The sequence below is a fragment of the Apis cerana genome, linkage group LG14, assembly GCF_029169275.1.
Source record: "Apis cerana isolate GH-2021 linkage group LG14, AcerK_1.0, whole genome shotgun sequence".
Taxonomy (NCBI): Eukaryota; Metazoa; Arthropoda; class Insecta; order Hymenoptera; family Apidae; genus Apis; species Apis cerana.
The window spans coordinates 407,037-430,146 of record NC_083865.1 but is presented as its reverse complement, the minus strand read 5'-3'; positions in this window follow the sequence as shown (position 1 = coordinate 430,146).

Genomic DNA, 23,110 nt, shown 5'->3' with positions numbered 1-23,110 from the left:
TTCGCGATGCATTTAAAATAGACATACCTTGTATTTGCATGCATGCGTATAGATGCTGACTTCATGAAATCTGCTTACCGGAAAAATCCTGTCTGTAGCCACGGAATATCACTATTTAGTGATTTTGCTTCTTGCATGATTCCAGATAACCTTCCTACCATTGTTATTTTTTCAAGAATAAACAATTAACGTATTCTGCTTTATATATAGAATTAATTTTCGGAATATCAAAAAAAGAATGGATATTAATTGAATAAAGTTTGGTTATAATTTTTAAAAAAATTTTTATAAAAAAAAATAACTTTGAGTTTAAAAATTTTTTTTATTTTTTTTTTAATTTTTTAATTATTTTTGATTAATCTTTTTTAATACAGAACTTTGTATAAAATAATTTGGAATGCTCAAAAATTGCATAATATTCAATAAAATTATTGTTTCATTATTTCGCTAAAATTTGCTTTATATTAAGTTCTTTTAAATATTAGAAAATATTAAAACATAGTGTTTGATATTTATATTAGGATTTTAATATTTTCGGTAAATCTAAAATACTTCTAAAAAAATCAATAGAGAATCCTACTGATTTTATTTTTTTATTTTAGAATGTTAATTAAATTATTAAATTTAAATTTTTAAATTAAAAATGAGAATTATTTATAATTCTATAATTATATTCTATAATGAAATATTAATTATTTTAAATATTTAATTACAGAACATAATATAATATTTTTCTTTAAAATTATATGCTGAAATCTTAATTTTGTTAGTCATAATCACATATCATAGATGTGAAAATCACAAACTCTTTTGAAATAATGATTCTCATTAATTTTTTAAAAACCGAATATACAACGGAAGTTACACCTTTTATTCATACTTAATTTTATAATTCTCGGGGTCGTAGATTCGTGAAACGTGTTTTCATACCTTTACATTATATTACATATCGAATGCTAATGATTAGTCTGTCAACAAAGTATTAGCTATCGACATATATAGATATTCGAAACATTGATGAATAATTTACGAATATATTTTCAGTTTTTAAATTATATTCTTTATGATTAGTTATTTGAAAAATTAATATATATCACGATATCGTGTGAATTTTATTAATTTAAAATAGACATGTTGCAAGATGAACTTTCAAAAATATAAATGCCAAATAATAAATAAAAATCAGTATCATTCTAGACTTTTCGAGATATTTTCACAAATGTTGGGAAATTATTTTGTGTGCATTAGGTATTAAACGACTATGTTGATAGAGATAATTAAAATTTTAACTTAATGGTTATTCAATGGTTATTCAATTTTACATTGAATGATCGTTTTAATTAACGTACAAAATAACGAAATATTAATATTAATTGACGATATATTAATTTAAATAAATTAAAATAAGTACAAAGCACTAATATATTTACGATTGTTTGCATCCGCAATAATAGTATTGTAATGATTTTGATGAATATAAGCTAATAGCTGGATACTTGTCAAATGCCCTTCAACAACAAATAGTATACTTTTAAAGATGAGTGAATTGTATAAATAGTTACACATGCAGAGAGCGTGTTTATTAAAGAGCACGGTTTTTCATAAAATCGCAACAAATAATCGTACGATGAGGTGTTAAAACAAAACTAACGTAATTAATATCGGCGATCGGACTACGACGTGTTCACAACGAGATCTTCTTAGTAAATGACATCCGTGCCCTCAGAGAAATCCCTTTTTAATTCGATTGGGACAGATTGGGGTACGCCAATAATAATAATGTCGCGGCCTGTTCGCGATACCACCAAATTCGAGAAAATTCCTCGCTTAGTATTCAAAGATCTGCATTCAAAGATCTCATAAACAGGATAAACATAGATCGGCGAATTATTTTTATACGTTTTTGAACTAGAACAATGTGAAAATGAATTAACATGTTATTTGATTATTTATATTATATATTTGTATCATTGAAATACATTGATAAAATATTATAATATTTTTATATATAGAATCGATCAAAAATGTCTGTTCACGAACATTTATTACTCACGAGATTTATAAACAGCTTATTCGGAGAAATTTTTCATATAAAAATTCTTTTTGTTCTTATCGCGCGCGGATCTCTATTAAGTCTAAACAAAGGATGGTGTTATCTGAGAAGACTGTCTTTGAGAATTTAGCCAACACTTGTATTGTATATTTCTAACGTACTTCAGACTAATTGAACCGATCCTAACGATGATTTGTTCCAAACGCGGCTAATTCAAAGACAAATAAAATTTAAATTCATAATATATACTGACGTGCAAAGACTCCAGATTTCTTTAATTTTTCTTCCAAAACAATCAAATAATATTACCCAGTATTATTATTTCAGTTGATAATTGTGTTAATAGTAATTGATAGTAATCACAAAATCGCAAAATAATTCAAAAGATTATTAAAATATGTAAAATTGTTATAAAATTGTCTTTTACTTATCTTGTGAAATTATGCTGATTCTTGTAAGTCCAGCGATGTAAGTGTTGACAGGCAGTGCAGTGACAGGCATATTGGATGAATTTTTTCCTTATAAAAAAAAAAAAAACAAAAGAAACAAAAAATATTTATATATTTATTACATAAAAGTCGTTAATTGTCTTATTTATTGACGTTAATTTGTCTTATTCCAATATATATATTCCAATAATATATATATAGAGTTCAATTTTTAATTTTATGATCTTAAAAAAACTTACACGATATTTAAGAACATAAAAATTAAAACTTCATCACTTTCACAAGAAAACACAATGCAGTGGATTCTAATGAAACCAGTGTTGTCGTATCATTACAATTGTTGCATTTATTAATAGCAATTGAACAAATTCACACCATATCGGACCTTTGGATCTTTATCTCGATTTTATCTTTTACAGAAAAAAATTGAACAATCGTGTACGTAAAAAAATAAAGTTACATGTGCTTCGGAGTTAATGAATTTTCTTTTTCCACTAGATTCTTTAAATATTGCATCATAATATTTGTTTTTACAACACAAACTACAAGATCAGACCATTATAAATTTCACATTATCGAATATTTACACATTGTCGATTTCCATGTAATATAATTAAATAATATTAATATAGGCATTAATAATATAGATAATTAAATCTTATTGTAGATAAAGATATATTTAAAATGGATTATTATTATTATTATTACCAATGTTTATCAATATATTTAAACACGAAAATTATTATGAATTTAAATATTTCTGCATTATTATAATTCTTCTAATTATATCGTATAATTTTAAAAAGTATAATCTTCAAAATAACAAAACTACGAATATTAAGATTGGACAGAAACTATATGTGAGATTTATATTTACTTATGTTCTAATATATAAACAATATAAAATTCTATTGTATAAACAATTGTTGATTTTATAATTGGTAAAAGCATTCCACAGAAAAACAGTTAAATTATTTACACTCAAATTAAACAAATAAAGGAAACTAAAGAAAACTAAAACACTTTAACATAAAGCATTTATTAAAATATTTATTATTTCAAACCATTCATTTTCTTTTTTTATTTATTTCTCCTATCAAATTTTCAACTTTCGTATAGGTTATAATCATTAAAGTTACGCATGTTATTTCGCATTATTCGTAGCAATCTTTTAAAATTATGTATTAAATTTATTTATATATTTATACGTATATTCTAACGTGTATTCTAAATATTTAAAATATTCAATTTTTCAATAATATTTATCGTTAAATTATGTTAACTTTCGAGAGTTTTAGTTTTGAGAAAAAAAAAAGATTTATCCGTTTTTTTCTCTTTTTTAACTAGTTAGTATTTGATTTCCATTTCCTTGATTTTTTAGATTTATAGGCGGGACACCCGCCACTATCGGCAGAACATCCGCCGATGCTGTACGGTATGATTTCGTTACTATAGCGAGGACTAGACGCTGGACTTGGCCTAGGATGCGCAATCCTGATTTATTAAGTCTGTCGCATCATGTCGCCGCTGCATACGTTGCTATTGGTATAAATATACCAATTGTACAGCGTTGATATACATGCGTGGTCCAAGTCCCAATCTCTTTTCGCTATCGCTGCAAGAACGAATTTTTCAGTGCTTCTTGCTTTGATTCTTCGCACTTGTGTCATTATTCGCAGGCTCGTATCCAGATGTATGCCCAAGTATCTGATGTTCGCCTTCATTCTTACCTTGCAACTTTAGAGTCAGTGGTCTTCTAGAATCCAGCGTGCCTTTTAACAAAATCATTTCGGTCTTCTGCGCTGAAAGGGTGAAAGTTTCTTCTTTCCACACATTCCTCAATTATTCCAATGGCGGTCTGTCCCGCTGTTTCCGATTTGGACGCGACTATTTCCGGAAATTATTATCAAGAGGTCGTCCGTATATGCGACCACACGCACGTCCCTCCGTCCGAGAGTGTGAAGCAGATCGTCGAAAACTAGGTTTCAAAGACTTGGGCCCAGGAGTATGGATCCTTGCGAGCATCCCCTTGTGGCGTTCTTTGTAATGGCTTCGTGTTTGCCGACAAGGCTTACCATATGTCTTCGCAAATAGTCGGCAATAAGAAGGAATAGGTTCCTCGGACAGTCTCTCTCTCGCAAGCGGTACAATATGCTGCCACCATACATGGTCAAACGCTCGCTTGATATCAAAGAAGATGGCGGGGATATACTTGTCCTTTATCATATCCTCATTTCTAGGATTACATCTGTTGTCCATCTTCCTCTTCGAAATCCGTATTGATTCGTGGCCGCGTACCAACTGTCCGAAAACAACGGTCTGAGTCTTTCTACCAGCAATTTCTCCAAACACTTTCCAATCACTGAAAGGATTGGGGGCGGAAATAGGAAAGGAGACAGATCGGGCGGTACCAGACCGGATCCGATGCGTCCCTGTCGGGATCTTTTAGTAGAGCATGGATCGAGCCTTTTTTCCAGGTCTCGGGGAAGATATCATAGCGCAGACAGGCATTAAAGAGATCTTGCAGCTCTTTGCAAATGACGGCATGGGAGGCCTTAAGAATTTTGACTTTGATTTTATCGAGATCCGGCGCTTTACCATTCTTCATATTGTTTATTGCACGTCGAATTTCCTCCTTATCGAAAGGCGGCGCATCATCCGTCATCGGTGGTTCAACCGCCATCGATATTTCATTATTTGCGCAGCCATGATATCCTGCGTATCGTTCGGAACGAGGGAGTCCAATAATACTCCTCCCATTTTGGTCTTTCTTTTTCGCCTGCTTACCATTCCTTCGGCGTTGCAACTACGGCCTCTACCGCAACCTTCCTGCTACAAAGTTTGTAAATCACGTCTCATGGGTCGCGGCTTCCTTCTATGGTGACGAATCTCTCGTCTGGCTTTTCCAATTTCTGTTTTGTATTCCTGCCGGAGGTTCAAATACACGGTTCTTCTTTTCTCCCTAAGTTCGGGAGCACGCTCCATCTGGAATGCCTTTCTTGTCACATACATCCTCTTCTTGGTCAAGGATTCCGTCCACCATGAAACTGATTTTACATGCGCCTTTTTCGGTTTCATCGCATGGTTACACGCTTCGATGATGGTATCCCGCAGGGCAATTGCCGCAGAGAAAACTCTCTCAGCCGAAAGGATCTCGGCGTTTAGGCATCTTCCGCTCCGCAATTCCGCGATACGATACTCAGGAATTTTCCCCAGTCTGCCGTTTTTATGTTATATTCGGGGAGTGTCAGTTGGTATTGCTGGCCTCGCTGCGGTGCCACACGTCAATATCACATTATGGTCGCTGGTTGTCCATCCTTCCACGACAGACCACTTCCTGACGAGTTTCAAAACACCTCGGGAAACAAGAGTTATATCAATGGTCGAGGCGGAAGTGGGGGATAATCCCGACTCGCCAGGACAAGCTCGATCTCCTCATCACGGATATCCGCATGATGACAGTGCCATAGAGGTGATCTTGCGTTTACATCGGCCGAAATGATTAATTTCTCTTCGGGAAGGATGGACGTGATCTCTTCTATTTTTCGGATGTATGGTTCGATACTATCAGAGCATTGAAAATAAATGCCTCCGGAGACCACGAGCACACGCCGCCCGAATTCGATGAATTCGATGTATTTCCCTCTCGGATTATATGGTTTTTGCATGAGCAGGTTGTCGATGCATTCATCGTCCATGATCCGCGCAATCTCGAGGGTGATACATTGCGCAGTCCGCATGTTGAGTTGGGCCAAACGTAGTTCGTATACATCTTTATAGATCTTACTGATCATAGTTCGTTCGTAGTAGGATCTGATTCAAAGCCGCCCTGTGGCTTTAATAAGAGGGATAGGCCTTATCCATCACGGCGTATGATGATGTTTTTCCGTTTTTCTTGCAATTATGGCAAATTGGATTTTTGTTTTCGTTAGGACAATTTTTGAGGCATGGCCTTCCTCTGTGCGGTGGCCGCAGATCTCCTTGTCGTTCCGGCAATACTTAGCTGTATGTCCAAAATTGTGGCACTTGTAGCATCTCGTCGCCACTAGATAATCTTATACTCTGTAGCAGTTCCAACCAATGTAGATCCTCTCTTTTTTAATAAGAATTTTGCGGGCTTATTTTGAAGTTTCGAGCACCCAATTACATCTTTCTTTTTTCTTGTCATCGGTTTTAATGCTGTCGGCGGAACATTTCTTTCATGTTTGTTTCTAAGTTCTGCTCTATAAGAGCTTTTATTATCTCCTCGTCATTATTAGCTCTGGAGAGCTAATAATCATATATTATCACTCGTAGACATTTCTTCTCCGGGACATTGACCACGAAACCAGCCTCTCTCAGTTTTCGGTACTTGAGGATGGTCGTAAGGTCTTTTTGATCTGCCGTTTTTACGAGGATTCCGTTGCCGCTAATTTTTTTTATATGCTTAACTTTAAGTTTTTCCGCTATGGACGAGACGATCTTTAAAACGGCTTCCTTTATTTTCTCGAAGCAATTCCTGCATCAGATGAGATTATTGTTATGAATTTCGGTGGGTCTCGTTTCGTGTTTGTGAGTACCGCAACTCCGGAACGCATGCCCACGCGCTCCGCGTATGTCATATTAAGTTTGCCCGATCGTTGTATGACTTTTTCTACTGCGCTTTCCAGTGTTTGTTGCTGATCCTGTTTTCCTTGTTGCAATACCATTATCTGACCCTCTAAATTGCTATTGTAAATTAGATTCTGTTGGAACAGTATCTGGATTTTCGCCACCCTTGATGTTCCTCGGTCATGTCGCTTCGGCGCCATCTTATCGTTCGCGATAATTTGTCCGATCACGTCGCTTCGAAACTATCTGGTCGTTTGAATTAAAACTCCCGGTTATGTCGGTTCACGCCGTTTTATTTTATTTAGTAAATTTGACCTCTACTAGTGGTGTATTGCTTTGCATCGTGAAAGCTCTTTCAATGTCCCAACGGCGTATTCCTTCTATTTTATAAGTACCAGCTAAAATTACTTTAATTAAAGATAGTTTTAAAAAGTGTACAAATCGCCTGTTTATTTCATTAAACTTGAAATAAGTCGTAACGTAATAAAAGTACTAGAAAGTATTTTTAGATTTAAAATTTTAGTTTAAAAAAAATATTTCTTTTACATTGAAAGAATTAAAAAAATTTTTAAATTTTATAAATTAATTTATTAAATTTTCTTTGAAGTTTAAAATTATAAGTTTTAAAAGTTTAAAAATTAAAGTTAAAAAAAATTAAATTAAAGTTAAATTAATTATTTTGAATTCATTTTTATTTTTATAATTAAAGATAATGTAAATGAAAATTATTAAATATTAAAGGATAAAATTTTATTTTGTACCTTGAGTATCAGGATTGATTAAAATTTATTTAAGAATTTGAAATATCTCGAAAATAAGAGAGCTAAATTTATAAAATTTTTTTTGTAATATTAAAATTATAAATATAAATTTAGAAATTAAATATCATTCAAACTTACTAATATCTAGTTTTTTTAGAAATAAATTTAATTTAGATATAAAAATTTTAATAAATTAAATTTTAAATAAAAATTTAATTTATTTAATTTTAATATTATGGAAATAATATATTTTTTTAATTTAAAAAATTTAATAATTTAATTTGTTTTAATAAAGATTTAAATTAAAATTTTTATTTATTATATAAAAATATATATTAAAATTATAAAAAATATAGAAATAATGATTAAATTAATAACAAATTTTAAATTGAAATTATTTAAATTACACAATTTAAAGGAATTCGGTAAATATATTACTCACCTGTTTATCAAAAAAAATATATCCTAAAAACATGAATTTAATTTTAGATCGATCTGTTTCATGAAGTAAAATTTAAATAACTGCAGTATATTGACTGTACAAAAGTAGCATAATAAATTGTCTTTTAATTGTAGAATTAACGAATGAACGAATTAATGAAATAATAACTGTCTTTAAATTATAGAATGAATTTAAATTTTTAGTAAAAATTCCAAAATTTAATTATAGGACGATAAGATCCTATAGAATTTTATTTAATTTAGTTATTTATTTAAATTATTTTTAAATAAATAAATAATTAATTAAATTTGATTGGGAGAATTGATAAATTTAATAAACTTTATTTAAAAATTAAATTTAATTAAAAGATATTTTTGATTTATATTTTATAATTAAAAAATAAATTACTTTAGGAATAAGAGCGTAATATCTTTTGATAGATCATATTGATAAAGATGATTGCGATCTCGATTTTAAATTAAGATAAAAATTAAATGTAGGAATTTAATTTTTTAAGTCTGTCCGACTTTTAAAATTTTACATGATTTGAGTTCAAATCGATGTAAATCAAATTGGTTTCTATCTATATTATATTCTATCTATTTATATATTCTATCTACAATAAAAAATAAATTAATTGTACGAAAGAACTTTAATTTATAAATTATTTATAAATAAATAATTAATAAATTTATTATTTTAGCATATAAGGTGCATTAAATTTAAAATTTAATTATATTAATTTATTTAAATTAATAAATAATAATTTGAATTTTGAATTTTAATTAATTTATTAATTTTAATAGTTATAATAATATTTTAATTAGTGTAATATTTTTAACTTTGCTGGAATGAAAAATTTTAGAATATATTCAAGATCGAAAAGGACCTAATAAAGTTTCTTTATTTCGTTTATTTTAGCCTTTTAGAGATGCATTAAAATTATTATCGAAATATTGATTTTTTTAATTATTCTAATTTATATATTTATACCAATAATAATATTTTTTTATCATTAGTTATATCAGTTTTATATTCTTGGGTTAATATTATTTATATAATGGAATTTAATATTTCATTTATATTATTAATTTTAGGATTAAGTGTGTATCCAGTACTATTTCTTGAATGAATTTCAAATTGTAATTATGCTATTTTAGGTTTAATACGTTTAGTTTCAACAATAATTTCTTTTGAAATTAATTTATTTTTTTTTAGATTAATTTTTAGATTAATAACATTAATTGAACGATTTTCTTTTAGTGAATTTATTAATTATCAAAATAAAATTAAATTTGCAATTTTATTATATCCATTAAATTTAATAATATTTACTAGAATATTAATTGAATTAAATCGAATATCTCTTGATTTGATTAAAGATGAATCTGAATTAATTTCTAGTTTTGATATTGAATATCATAGAAGAATATTTTTTATTAATTTTTTTATCTGAATATATAAATATTATATTTTATATTATATTTATTATATTATATAATTTTAAGATTAATATTTTATGGATTTAATTATTGATCAATTAAATTTATTATTATTTATTTATTTCATATTTGTTTAATTATTTGACTTTGTGGAATTTTATCTCGAATTCGTTATGATAAGTTAATATATATATATATGTTGGACTGAAATATTAATATTAATAATAATTTATTTATTATATTTATATTATATAAAAGAAATTATTCAATAATAAATATAAATATATAATTTTAGAAAATAAAATAAATAAAATAAATATTAAAAGTTAATAGAAAATTTTATTTCTATATTATATTTTCAAAATATATATTTATTCATATATACTTATTTAAGTTCATATCACTTATTTTTATAAATTAATTAAATTTAAATAATTTTATTTGAGGATTTTTAAATTAAATTTTCTTATAATTTTCTTAAATAAAATGATATGAAAATATAAAAAGTATGTAATAATAAATAATATATTAATATTTGTAAAAGGATATTCAATTAATTGTTTACTAATCATGTTAATAATAAAATAAAATTATTAATAAATATTCAATAATAAATTTTATTAAATAAATTGAATTTATTATTTTTTAAATTGTTATTATATAAAATAATGATATATAAAATTAAAATTAATATTACTAATCCAATTACTCCACCAAGTTTATTAGGAATTGCATGTAAAGTTGAATGTGCAAATAAAAAGTATTATTCAGGTTTAATATGTGTTGGAATATTTATTGGATTTGAAATTTAAAAATTATCTCCTAAATGGTATGAAAATTAAAGATTAATAAATATAAAGATAAATAAAATAATATAGAATCTTAATAGATCTTTAATTGAAAAATATGGATAAAATGAAATTTTATTGGCACAATTTGAACCTAATGGATTTGATGAACAGTTAAACGAAGTGCAAATAAATGTAAAATAAGTATAAATAAAATTACTAATGATAAAATAAAATGTAAAATATAATAAAATAAATAAAATGAAATAAAAAAAATCGATTAAAAATGGCATTAATAATTGAAAATCAACTTTAAATTCATAATACAATTTATCACTAATGTATGGAATTGCTGATAGTAAATTTGTAATAACTGTAATTCCTCAATATGATATTTGTCCACAAATTAAAACATAACCTATAAATGTTGCTGCTATTTATATTAAAAGAATTAAAATTCTAATTCTTCATATTCTAGGTAATTTATATGAACAATAAAATATATTACATCTAATATGAATGTATATAACTATAAAATAAAACTATAAAATTAAAAAATAAAAATATAATTATAGAGTAAAATGAAGCACCATTTATACGAATTAATCGAAATAATCAACCTGAATTTATATCTTTTATAATATTTGTAATTGATCAAATTGCAATATCAGTATTAAGACAATAATATATTGATAATATAAATCCAGAAATAATTTTAATTATTAAAAGAATTCCTAAAATTGATTCAAAATTACATATATAATTAATATTTATTGGTGTTGGTAAATAGATTGTTAATATAATTATTTTTAAAAATTCATTAGAATTAAAAAATTTTTTTAAAATTTTTATTTTGAGTTTAATTTAAATATTGAATTATTTTTTGTTTCGAAGAGTTTTTTTTATACACAGATAGTGGTTTGGCCGCTTATCGTAGAATAATCAGCGAAAATTGTGTCTAATATTTCTTGCTCCACAAAAAATGCATGTACCTCTATTATCTACGGAGATACAACCATTTTAATAATACTCAATTAAGTAGTTTCTAAAATTTTCCCAACTTTATTCGACAATAGATTTAAACTGTTTGTCGTAGAATAACTAGGAAAAATTTAGTGTAAATGGCAATGTTTTCTGGTTGCAATTATAACAAAAAGTATATATCTCTACTATCTTCAGTGATTCATCTTAAGATTACCGAATTCTAAGGATTCCAAAATTTCTTCATACAGCATGGCATTCGAAATCCCTTGTCAAGAGAGTTCTTTACACTCAATTTTGGCTGTTTACTTCTACAAGTAGTTCATACGGTCGTATAAAGAAGAAAAAATTTTAGAATTTTATGAATAGTGCATATATTAAAACAATTATATTTCTGAAGATAAAAGAGACAAATATGATTTTCTGTGTTCATTACAAGTGGGAAACGTTGCTTTTTATGCTCAATTTTGGCTGATTACTCTACGACAAGCGATTTGTACGTTATGGTACATTATTATATGCTTTTTACATTTCATTTATGCATTTTCAAAATTGAAGATAAATTTATGAGCGAAAATAAATATAAATTTAATGATATCTTCGTTAACAGTATTCTTACGCATTCAGAAGCATTGAAAAAGAAAGAAAAAGAAGGAAATGCTAGTAATAATATATAATACTAGTAATTTGGAAAATAATTTGATAGGAAAAGAAAGAAAAAAGAAAAAACTGATTGAAATGAACATATATATATACATATATATATATAAGTACATACATATACACACATATATATATATATATATATATATATATATATATATATATGCAAGTATATATATATATATATATATATATATACGTATATATATATATATATATATATATATATGCAAGTATACGTATATATATATATATATATATATATATATATATATATACGTATATATATAAACAGGTAATATACAATAAAACTATCACATTTCATGAAACGTAATAATATAAATTATTGAATTATCTAAAAAATTATCTAAAAAATTATATTACGTACTTAGATTATTGATATTACTACCATTATATAGTTTGATTATTCGAGGTCTTATTTGTAATTTAATATATAGGCATACAAATTTTTTTATAGTATCTTGTAAAGAAATTGAATTATTATGAAAGATTTGATTTCAATGAAAACTTATATATAGCAATATATTAAAGTGTTATATATAGAATAATTTATTTTTCTACAAAAAATTTTTTTGAGTATGTGAAGTCAACTTTCATTTTTCCATGTTTTGAATACAATTTTTGCTGGAAATATATTTCTCTCTATCTCCGATGATAGAGATAGAATTAAATATTTTATAACTTAAAATTTTATTTTATTTTGAATCATTATGAAATGAAATTATATATGAAGAAAGAAAAATAATGTTGAAACTTGAAAAATTAATTTCACTGCTTTGAAATGATGTTCCATAATAAAAAAAATGGTTTCATATTATACTCGCAATATTTCATATGAAACAAAATTATCGTTGATTTCGATAACACAAATTCAATATTGAATATAAGTAGTAAAGTGTATGAAAATTTCTGCGACTAACTTTACATATAAAGTTCTTATTAACAAGTTAATAATTAAAAAATAAGTAAATTTTACACAAAATGGATTTACATATTTATATTATGTATATTATAAGAAGTATTTCGTTCAAATATATTATATAAATTAATTTAAAAAAAATTAAAGATTGATTGTATTTTATGTGTTTATATAGATGTGTATGTATCTACACAATACAAATGTGTATATATATACATATATATATATATTATATCATATGTAGTACGCATATATTGTATCCTTTTATAAAGGTGAAAATTAAAGAAATTTTATAAAGATTTTTAATAATATAAATAGTTTATATTTTTATGAAAAACGTCATATATATCGTCTGATAATATTAGTGTTATTTATTATTAGTGTTATTCGATAAATAAATTTGTGATATCATATATTTGTTAATTAATTTTTTAAAACTAAATATATATCAAAATTATGATAATTAAAATAATTAAAATAATATTGTGAACAGATGTGATACATTATTAATTTATAACGATATTATATATATATATCTATATATACATATATAATAATTTAAATCGAGTGCTGTTATAGAAGATCTAAAATACATTTAGGATATTTAATTTAATTGTTTTTTACCGTCACGTTTAATTATTTTCCAATAGATATTCTGTGAATTTATATTTTGTAAATCATATTCGCATATATATATATATGTATATGTATATATATATATATATATATATATATATATATACATACATATATTAATAATATATTTAAAAATACGATGTGAAATATAAATTATAAAAATATAAGCAAATTTAATGCATAATTTCAAAAGATTGTTATGAATAATACTTAATAATACATAACTTTAATCATTATAACCTATATGAAAGTTGAAAATTTGACAGTAAAAGGAAATAAAAAAAGAAAATTAATGGTTTGAAATAATAAATATTTTAATAAGTGCTTAGTGAAGTGTTTTAATTTTCTATATTTATTTAATTTGAAAGTTTGAAAATGTAAATAATTTAACTATTTTTCTGAGGAATATTTTTATCAATTTGTATTATAAAATTAACAATTGTTTATATAATAGAATTTTAGAATATACGTAAATATAAATCTCACGTATAGTTTCTCTTCATATTAATTTTCATAGTCTTGTTATTTTGAAGATTATACTTTTTAAAATTATATGATATAATTAGAAGAATTATAATAATGCAGAAATATTTAAATTCATAATAATTTTTGTTTTTAAATATATTGATAAACATTCGTAATAATAATAATCCATTTTAAATATTTTTCCATAGCAAGATTTAATTATCTATGTTACTAATTAAGAATAATATTATTTAACTATATTACATGGAAATCGAGAATATGTAAATGTTCGACAATGTGGAATTTATAATAGTCTAATCTCTTGGTTTGTGTCGCAAAAACAAATACAGTGATGCAGTATTTAGAGAACCTGGCAAACAAAGAAAATTCATCAACCGAAGGATATGTAAACTTATTACGAATACAATTGCTCAATTTTTTTCTGTAGAAAATAAAGTCAAGATAAAGATCCAAGGTAATATCATGTGGATTTGTCCAATTGTCATTAAAAAATGCAAAAATTTGTAATGTAATGTCACTCGTTTCAGAATTCACTGCATTGTGTTTTCTTGTGGAAAGTGGTAATGAAAATTTTGACTCTAGTGTTCTTAAATGTTGTAAGTTTTCATAAAATCATAAAATTAAAATTTAATCTCTATATATATTATTAGAATAAGTCAAATATTAACATCTGACTTTTATGTAATATGACTTTTATGTAATAAATATATCAATATTTTTTTTCTCTTTTATAAAGAAAAAATTCATCCAATATGCTTGTCACTGCACACTGTCAAAGTACACAGGCAACCTTAAGATGTTATGCAGAAGCATGACTGTTAACTTTAAAACTATTGTATTCTATTATTTTTAAACATAAGTAATGAAACAAAGTAAGAAATTTGGTTAGATTAGATATAGGAACCTTTGGTCCCTATCCTTTTAATAAATTGGTAAAACATATATCTGAAAATATAATGGCAATAAAATACTAAGCTTGGATTAAATGTCTATCAGGTTAAAATATTCATTTTTCTTTTTTCATTAGAAAATTAAAACAAACAGAATCAAACATCGTTATTTTTGTTCTTCTTGTACAATTATAATCTTTATATTTAATATTTAATTATAAACGTATATTTGCATACATTTTTATGCTTTTTATGTTTCATTTGTGCATTTTTCAAATAAGATACAAAAAGAAGAATTTAGTTGTGAATATTAATTTAAATGAAAATGATTTAAGTATATCAAGAGAACATATCACGAAAACATTAACAAGATGAACGAGATAAAAGTATTAGCAAGAAGATTGGTATGAAATATATGATAAAAAAAATGCTTTCCAGTAAAGACTCTCCAATATTTTTAATAAATTTTATATATATCTATATATATATATATATATATAGATATATATATATGTGGATATATACAAGAGTCGCGTCAAATCGTGTCGAACCGTCGAACGCGTCTGTCGATATTATTTTCCACCGTCTCGAGAGGATCGCAGTGCAGTCTCTGGTCAATTACTGTCCGTATCGTTTCGGTAGCGTGGCGCACGGGGGAGAGGAGGGCGGGGATTAGCGGAAGAGAGAGATGATATAATTACAATAATTAATCCAGAGTGCCGGAGCCTTTGTCAGGCTGTCGCAAGAGGTCGAATTCTGTCGACAAACGCGGCTCATCCTCGGCCAGGCCCCACGGTTTTCTCTCCTTCCGCCTGTCAACCCCTCCTTGGGGACACGGTGCACGCACGACGCCGAATATCCGTCTGGCTGGCCAACTTTACTACCCAGGAGCCGGGGGAGGGGAGGAGGAGGAGGAGGTTGCGGCGAGGGTTTCAACAGGGAGGGAGGGACAAACCCCCGAACCGGAGTTCGTTCACACCGGCCCTGTCAGACGTAAGGCTCGAACAGGGAACGATAATATTCGGGGATCGAGCGTAAAACTTTGCCCCGGGAAAAGAGGATAATTGGCCCCTCGGAAATTCTCCTCGCCGACCATGTCTTTCGTGTCTTCGACATTCTCGTTATTGTCGTCATCCCTCCCTGGGATTATCGTTTTTTTCTTTATCACGTTTGATTCTAATAACGCCGAGACGTTGATGATCGAGGCTCGAGAAAGAAAAATCTTTTGAAGTCTTTTGAGCTTGACGGATCGAGAACTTCTCCAAGAGTTTTCGTTCCAATTTTGGATGGAAAGAGATAAATTTGGATCGTGGTCGAGTTTATCGTTCGTAAATTTTTTTGGATTTCTTGGAAAATTGTTTTTTTTTTTTTTCACTCAAGGAGTATTCTTGATCTTCTCGGTTAATTTTCGTTCTGTCATGCTTACGATGGAATATTTCCCTGAATGTTTAGACCTTCGCGGAATTCTTTCGCTTTATATTTGTCCCCGGATCTTTTATTAGTGCACAAGGTGTCGCTATCAGATTCTACACGAGGCGCATGCAAATCTCTTTCACACTATATTTTTAAAAGCAGCATGCGCGAAATAATGGTTTTGGCATTAATGCTTTGATGTTCAATAAATCACCGTATGTAACTACCGATTTTGTACGCAGATTTTTGCCAATGCATTCATTTATCCACACGTAACACACAAAGTAATCTCGAAAACGTCAAATATCTTGTCGTTTTATGGAAAAAAAACTGTTGGAAGTCAACCTGATAATCTTCTTGTTTCTCTTTGTTCGCAACGCCTTCGATATAATTTTGTTGGAAAATACAAATTAATTTACAAATTTTCCTTTTAATATAACTTCAAAAATATTTTAATTCAACGCAATAAATATATCCTAGCTTATTTCAATAGACTTTAATAAAAAAAAAAAAATTATTCGCTCATATCTCAAAAAAATATCTGCTCAAACTTAATGAATATTTCATTATATATACTTTGAAAGATCTTTGACTATTTTATACATTTATTTTCCTTCACTTTTATAATTTACAATCTATAATTTCAAATAAAAATTATATATAATTATACATAAAATGTCTCCTTTTTTAAATTATGATTACGAATTGCGTTAGCGTACAATCAAAACCAATTTTTCATTCTCAAAAACGAGACAAGATTCGCTTATCGTTCCAACGACCAATTCTACCCCTAAAAATTCTCTTCGTCGAAAATAATCTCTCTTTAAAAAAAGAAAAGAAAAAAAAAATGACAAAATATCGTGCAATTATCTTCGATGCATCGATGAGTGCAGAAGAGAGGGTATTTCCAAAAAGAGAGAAAAAGAGTTCGAAGCGAAATTAATAATCACGCGGCTGTGCCTCCTTTGTAAGATCCTTTCTTAATCCAACGGGCTCGTCTTCTCGGCTAAGAATTCGTTAATTTACGTCTTTGTCCGTTTGGCGAAAGGCGGTCGTAATGCCTCGACAAGTGAAGCGTGAGGAGGAAGAAGCGAAGAAGAGAAGGAGATGAAGCAAAAGGGTGGATTGCCGGTTGGTTTGGAACACGGAAGGGGGTGGAGGTTGAAAGGATGGCGACGGGTCGTTGCCCGAAAACGCGGTTCTGTTATTGTCCCCCTACTCCCTTTTCCGTTGCCCCTAACTCCGACTTCGATACATGCACACACCGACACACGCGGCCAAGAATCCCATCCACACACCCCCTCCTCCCCGGGTCCCACCAGCACACCAAGCTGGAACGAATTTATGCACGCACGCAACGCCGCGTATTCACGATCGCACACGCGAGAACAGACGTATGCACGTTTCGTCTGATGCAGTGACACGCACACGTAATATGCACACGCAGTGCCCGAGAGTCGTTTCGACGTTACCATTCGGTTGACAACGGGGATGAAATACCTGGTTAAGGGTCCGTTCGATTATGCGCCCCGTTAAATCGTCCTCTTCGAAATCTTCGCTCCGGATTGGCCACGATTGGTAAGGTGTTATTGTAATTGTAATACGGATGACGAGTTTTTTTTTTTTTTTGGTTCTCGTTGAACGATGAAAATTTTGTAATATATTTTGTGCATAGATTTCTTTTCGTTTTTTTCTTCTCTTCGCTTTTAAGAAAGTTCTTAAGATATTAAAGGGATTATACGTCGTGCGGAGAATTCTAGATATAGAATGAACGGAAGATTGAATTCGAATGGCGTGCATCCCACAAATAGGAACAGAATTCATTTGCTTCGATTCACTTAGCATTAATTCTCACCACGATAACATATCGCACTACCGATATCATTCCTGATTAAACGAGAAAAAAAATAATTATTAATAAACAATATATTAATAAACTCTATATTAATAAACAAGATTTGAATAAGTCGAATAAATTCGCTCGAATTCGCTTCCGCTGAAGAGACAACAAAATCCCGTACGAAAACTTCTCACGAATTCCCTTGAAATCCCATAAACTCCTATAAACTGGAGAAAAAGAGTAAAAAGGAAAAAAGAAAGGCGATGAACGGCGATTCGTTAAGCAACATTTCCATGGTGGAGATAAGATAGGTGGCCGGGTCCGTTTCTGGAATAAGATTGAACGTGGCGTTGTTGGAAGGGAGGGGGTTAAAACGGCGAACAAAAGGGGAGAGCGATAAGGTAGACAAGACGCAACGGTCCGCGTGGCCGGGGAAGGGAGGAGAGGTTGAAGTGGCGCGCTCGGGTTAGAATGGGGCGGACACGTGGATTTGTCGACGAGCGCAAACTGATGGAGCGGAGTTACGAGTCGACGTCTCTCAGCCCGATGCAATCGGTAATGCAGCACTTTGCATTGTTGGCGGGTAGCAAGCGGCAACGTTTACTACCGTCGACGTGTCAATCCGTCCCGGGGTTTTACGAGCGCTGCGTAAATTCCACGGCCTTGCTACGGGCGTCGTAGTCGCGGACGACCAACATTGGCTCTCGTGCATCGTCAACGACAACAAATGCATTAGACTTTATGGCGGCTGGCTCATTAACTCTACCCATCCTATCCCCGGCCCGACCCTCCGCCTATATACCACCAGACTCTGAAAATGTCCAGACTTCAGCTAGACGTGCCTCCGCTCTCCTGCATCTGGATCCGATCGCGCGCATCCGTCGTTTTAGATTCCTCCCTGACTCATGTGTGCGCGCCTGTGTGTGTCCTTTCCATCGCAGACAGAAAACCATCTCGTCCAGAAAGGGCAAAAGTACGTATGCACGGTACAGTTGCTTCCAAAAATGTCCGGACAATGGTGTATTTTATTAGAGGCAAAGCTTGAGATTAATTTTCTTTTATTTTTTGGCGAAAATAAATTTTTCTATGCTTTGTCGCGTAAATGGAACGTTTTAACGGTGTATTAATTTAAATGCGAAAGAAAAAATATTTCAAGTTACGATCAATTACTTTTAAGAGCGAAATAAATGCACGTATAAATATATTTCTTGATGAGAAAGCTAAAGTTTAATGTTTCATTGTCTTAGACCATCGTAACCAATTTTCGGAGTGAGGGCGGTTCGAGTAGATCAGCTGCTTTGTCGCGTGACGAGATTTCGGTTGACTTTAACCGACTTCGGGGGTCGACTGCGTGGAAACGCGTGCCACGATTGTAACGATACAGTCGCGCACGAGTTAATTAACGTCAATAAGGAACTGTGACGCGGAGAGATTCACCGGAAGGCGGAGAACACTTTTGGAGGACGGCGCTCCAGGAGGAAATGTACGGTTATGTTTGGAAAGAGGGTAACGATGAGCGACGTTGATTTTATTAGTATCCTCGGAACGAGATATCTTTCGATTGATTCGTTCTCTTGTTGATGAATCGATTAAATGCCTCGCAAGAATTTTGGATTCATTGTACTACTAGATTCGTCCCCGATTCCTGGTGAATATTTAACACACAGGAATTAGCGGGAATTATCTCGTAAAGAAAATCAACGAGGATTATCGTTCATGTGATTTCGAAATAGTATCATTATTGGATTCAATGAAGTTGAAAGTAAGAAATAGATAGAAATTTTAGATATTTGTCGGATGATTTTCTTTCATTGGTAACACAAATAAACAAATTAAGTTTTCGATTAAAGTTTTAATGACATTTACCTTCATTAACGGTTAATCATATAACTTGTTGAATGATAATTTAGATACGCAATTTTCTTTTATATGTACATGATATACAGAGATAAAAATTATGTATCTGAATTATCATGATAATTTGTCAGCATAATTCAAATTATTGCGAGGTCAGAATATATATATATATATATTAGCTTTTATCGATTTTTGCGGATCTCAAAATTGATCAATCAAACGATGTGTCTTCCGCGAAATTCCATCGCTCAAATGTTAAAGGAATCACACAGTTTCTAAAATAAGTATCATTCGTGATTATTTTATGCTATTCCGTTCATATATTCACAAATTACCACGACAATTCAATATCTTAATTCGAGCATCGATTATATTTATGGAAATCATTTATTTTATTCAACGTATTTCCCTCTCACATTAATAAACCAACAGTGATCCGTGATCTCAATTTGGAATCGACAGATTAGAAGATAGGATATCTTCGTGACGACTCATTCATTAAAATTTTATTAAAATAAGAAATAGACGTGGAAAAGTGAATCGGACTTACCTACGTGTCGCGTCGAGTCAAAAATGTACGAACAGCCGTGTTCACGAAGAGCAGGTGCATTATTATGCAAAAGATATCCAGTGTACTAGATATTATCGCTTCGATCGTTATTACTTGTACGCGATACACGTGTTTGATGATCGTGAATTATTATTACATAAACATAATTTTAAAAATGATATTAATTATCGGTAAAACATGCTTTAAAAAAATGAAACAAGACGTATATCTTTCCAGATTCCATTACTTTTATGCATAACAAAAGATAGATTTAACATACATTCACCATCGACCCGTCCCCATTTATTAATCAGAACGCATTATAATATCTCGCATTTTTTAACAGTTTCACTCACAAAGATCCATCTCGAGCAGCTAAGCTAAACTCTAATTGGTACGAGCATGTTTAAAAGCGGTGGTTCGTAGACGAAACGCAGCGGTGTAGAAAAACGACGGTGGCGCCACAGCCGATGCTAGTGTCGGCCGGGTCGTAGGTGAAAAAAGTTGGAGGAAGTCGCGTCCGGAAATTGTTCGACTCTCACAAAGTGGCGAAAGCCGGTGGAAAAACTCGGTGGGAAGAGAGGCGGACGCAGAGAACAACCCTGTGATTAGGCGGGATGAAAAATGCGGCCGACATTAATAGACCCTCTCTTTAAGGAGTCTTGAGGTAACCGTCTCGTCTTTACGTTTTTCCTCGCCTTCCTGCCTCCTAACAAATGGCCGGCCGCCATTTCCCTCTCGATCGATAGATTATTGTCCCTCGGCTTTCCTTTTAAAAATCCTCGTCGTTGACTTATCACTTCCACTCCGAGCCCGGGAAAACGTTGAGAAATGATCGCGCGCGGTTGAATTAAATTAAATTAAATATTAAATTAATATTAATGTTTTTATTATTAATATTAAATTAATTAAATATTAAATTAAATATTGGTATCGGCTTTCCGCCGGAACTTTGTCCCGAAATTGTCTCCTTTTATTCCACGAGTTTTCCAAGTTTTCGGATGGATTTGAGAAACGATCCGAAGGTTGACGTTACATAACGTGTTCTTTTACGCGAGTATGAATTTATCTGTAGGAAAATTAATTCAATTCAAGGGAAATTAATCTCCTCTTAATTTTTCGCATGTTAGAAAATTATGTATAAACGAAACCAGATCTTCGATTTCTTCCGACGTTGTACATCAAACGTTTAAACGTTGATGCAATACCAAGTTAAAATACTTAATTGTAAGTTTTTTGCTCGTGTGGTTGATAAAGGAAGTAGGAAGGGAAAATTAGAGATGAGCGATATTCAGGGTTGAGGTTATCCTAGCCTACCGGCGGTTACGATTCCTCGGCGTTATGCGGGGTTGTCGACCTCGGGGTCTCGTAGTATGCTTTTCTCCAAGTTCATCGAGTTGGCTCGGTTGTTTACAGTCTTCCAGGCATCGCACGCAAATTACAGTCAATTAGAGACTTACTCTCCCCCCTCCCCCCATTATAAGTCCTTATACTCGAGTCTCGAATATCGTGTATCGCGCGTTTTTTACGACTGATGTGTAGATTATCGATGATCGCCAAGGGCGTGTATCGATATATTGGACAGATCATAAATTAACCTGTAGGCGGTTGTAACATTTATGATGCCCTATAAAATATCGCCAGTTGTAAAAAATAAAAATACAAAAGAATCCTTGAATCCGTGGCAGAGAGAGAAAGAGGGAATATCTGAAAAAACATTATATTATTTAAACTGCCAATTTATCATTTACGATTTCATGAAATCATAGAAATATAATTTTGAAAAATCATTTCGTTGCTTGGTTTATTATCTATTGGTGATGCTATTTACACGGCGATAAAAAAATAACGTATGGATGTAATAATTAAATTGATTCTGAAAACAGTGTTACACTTGATTGATGAATTTGATGGAATATCAACCATTCAACAGCGATCGTATTCCCTTCGTGACGAATGAGCGGGAAGAATTCTTACGCTTTATACTTACTTGTACAGGGCATAAATAAATCAAACGAGAATCGTCTTCAAAGCGTTATATCATTGTACGTGTTTCCTGTATACTTTACTACAATCATCATCCCACCTTACATATACTCTTATAAAACAGTAATAACTCGCGGTAATTCAAAATTTCTCAAAACTAAACGAAATTTTCATCAACGTAAAAGATATCCAACGAATACCCATGTTCTCGTTTCATATCTGGCCAGAATCGGAGCAAATCAGACATTTATTCATTCCTCCAAGACCGCATTCCCATCCAGCTTACATTACTCACGCTACGTAAATACAGCACATAAGTGCCTGTCGCATTGACATCGAAATA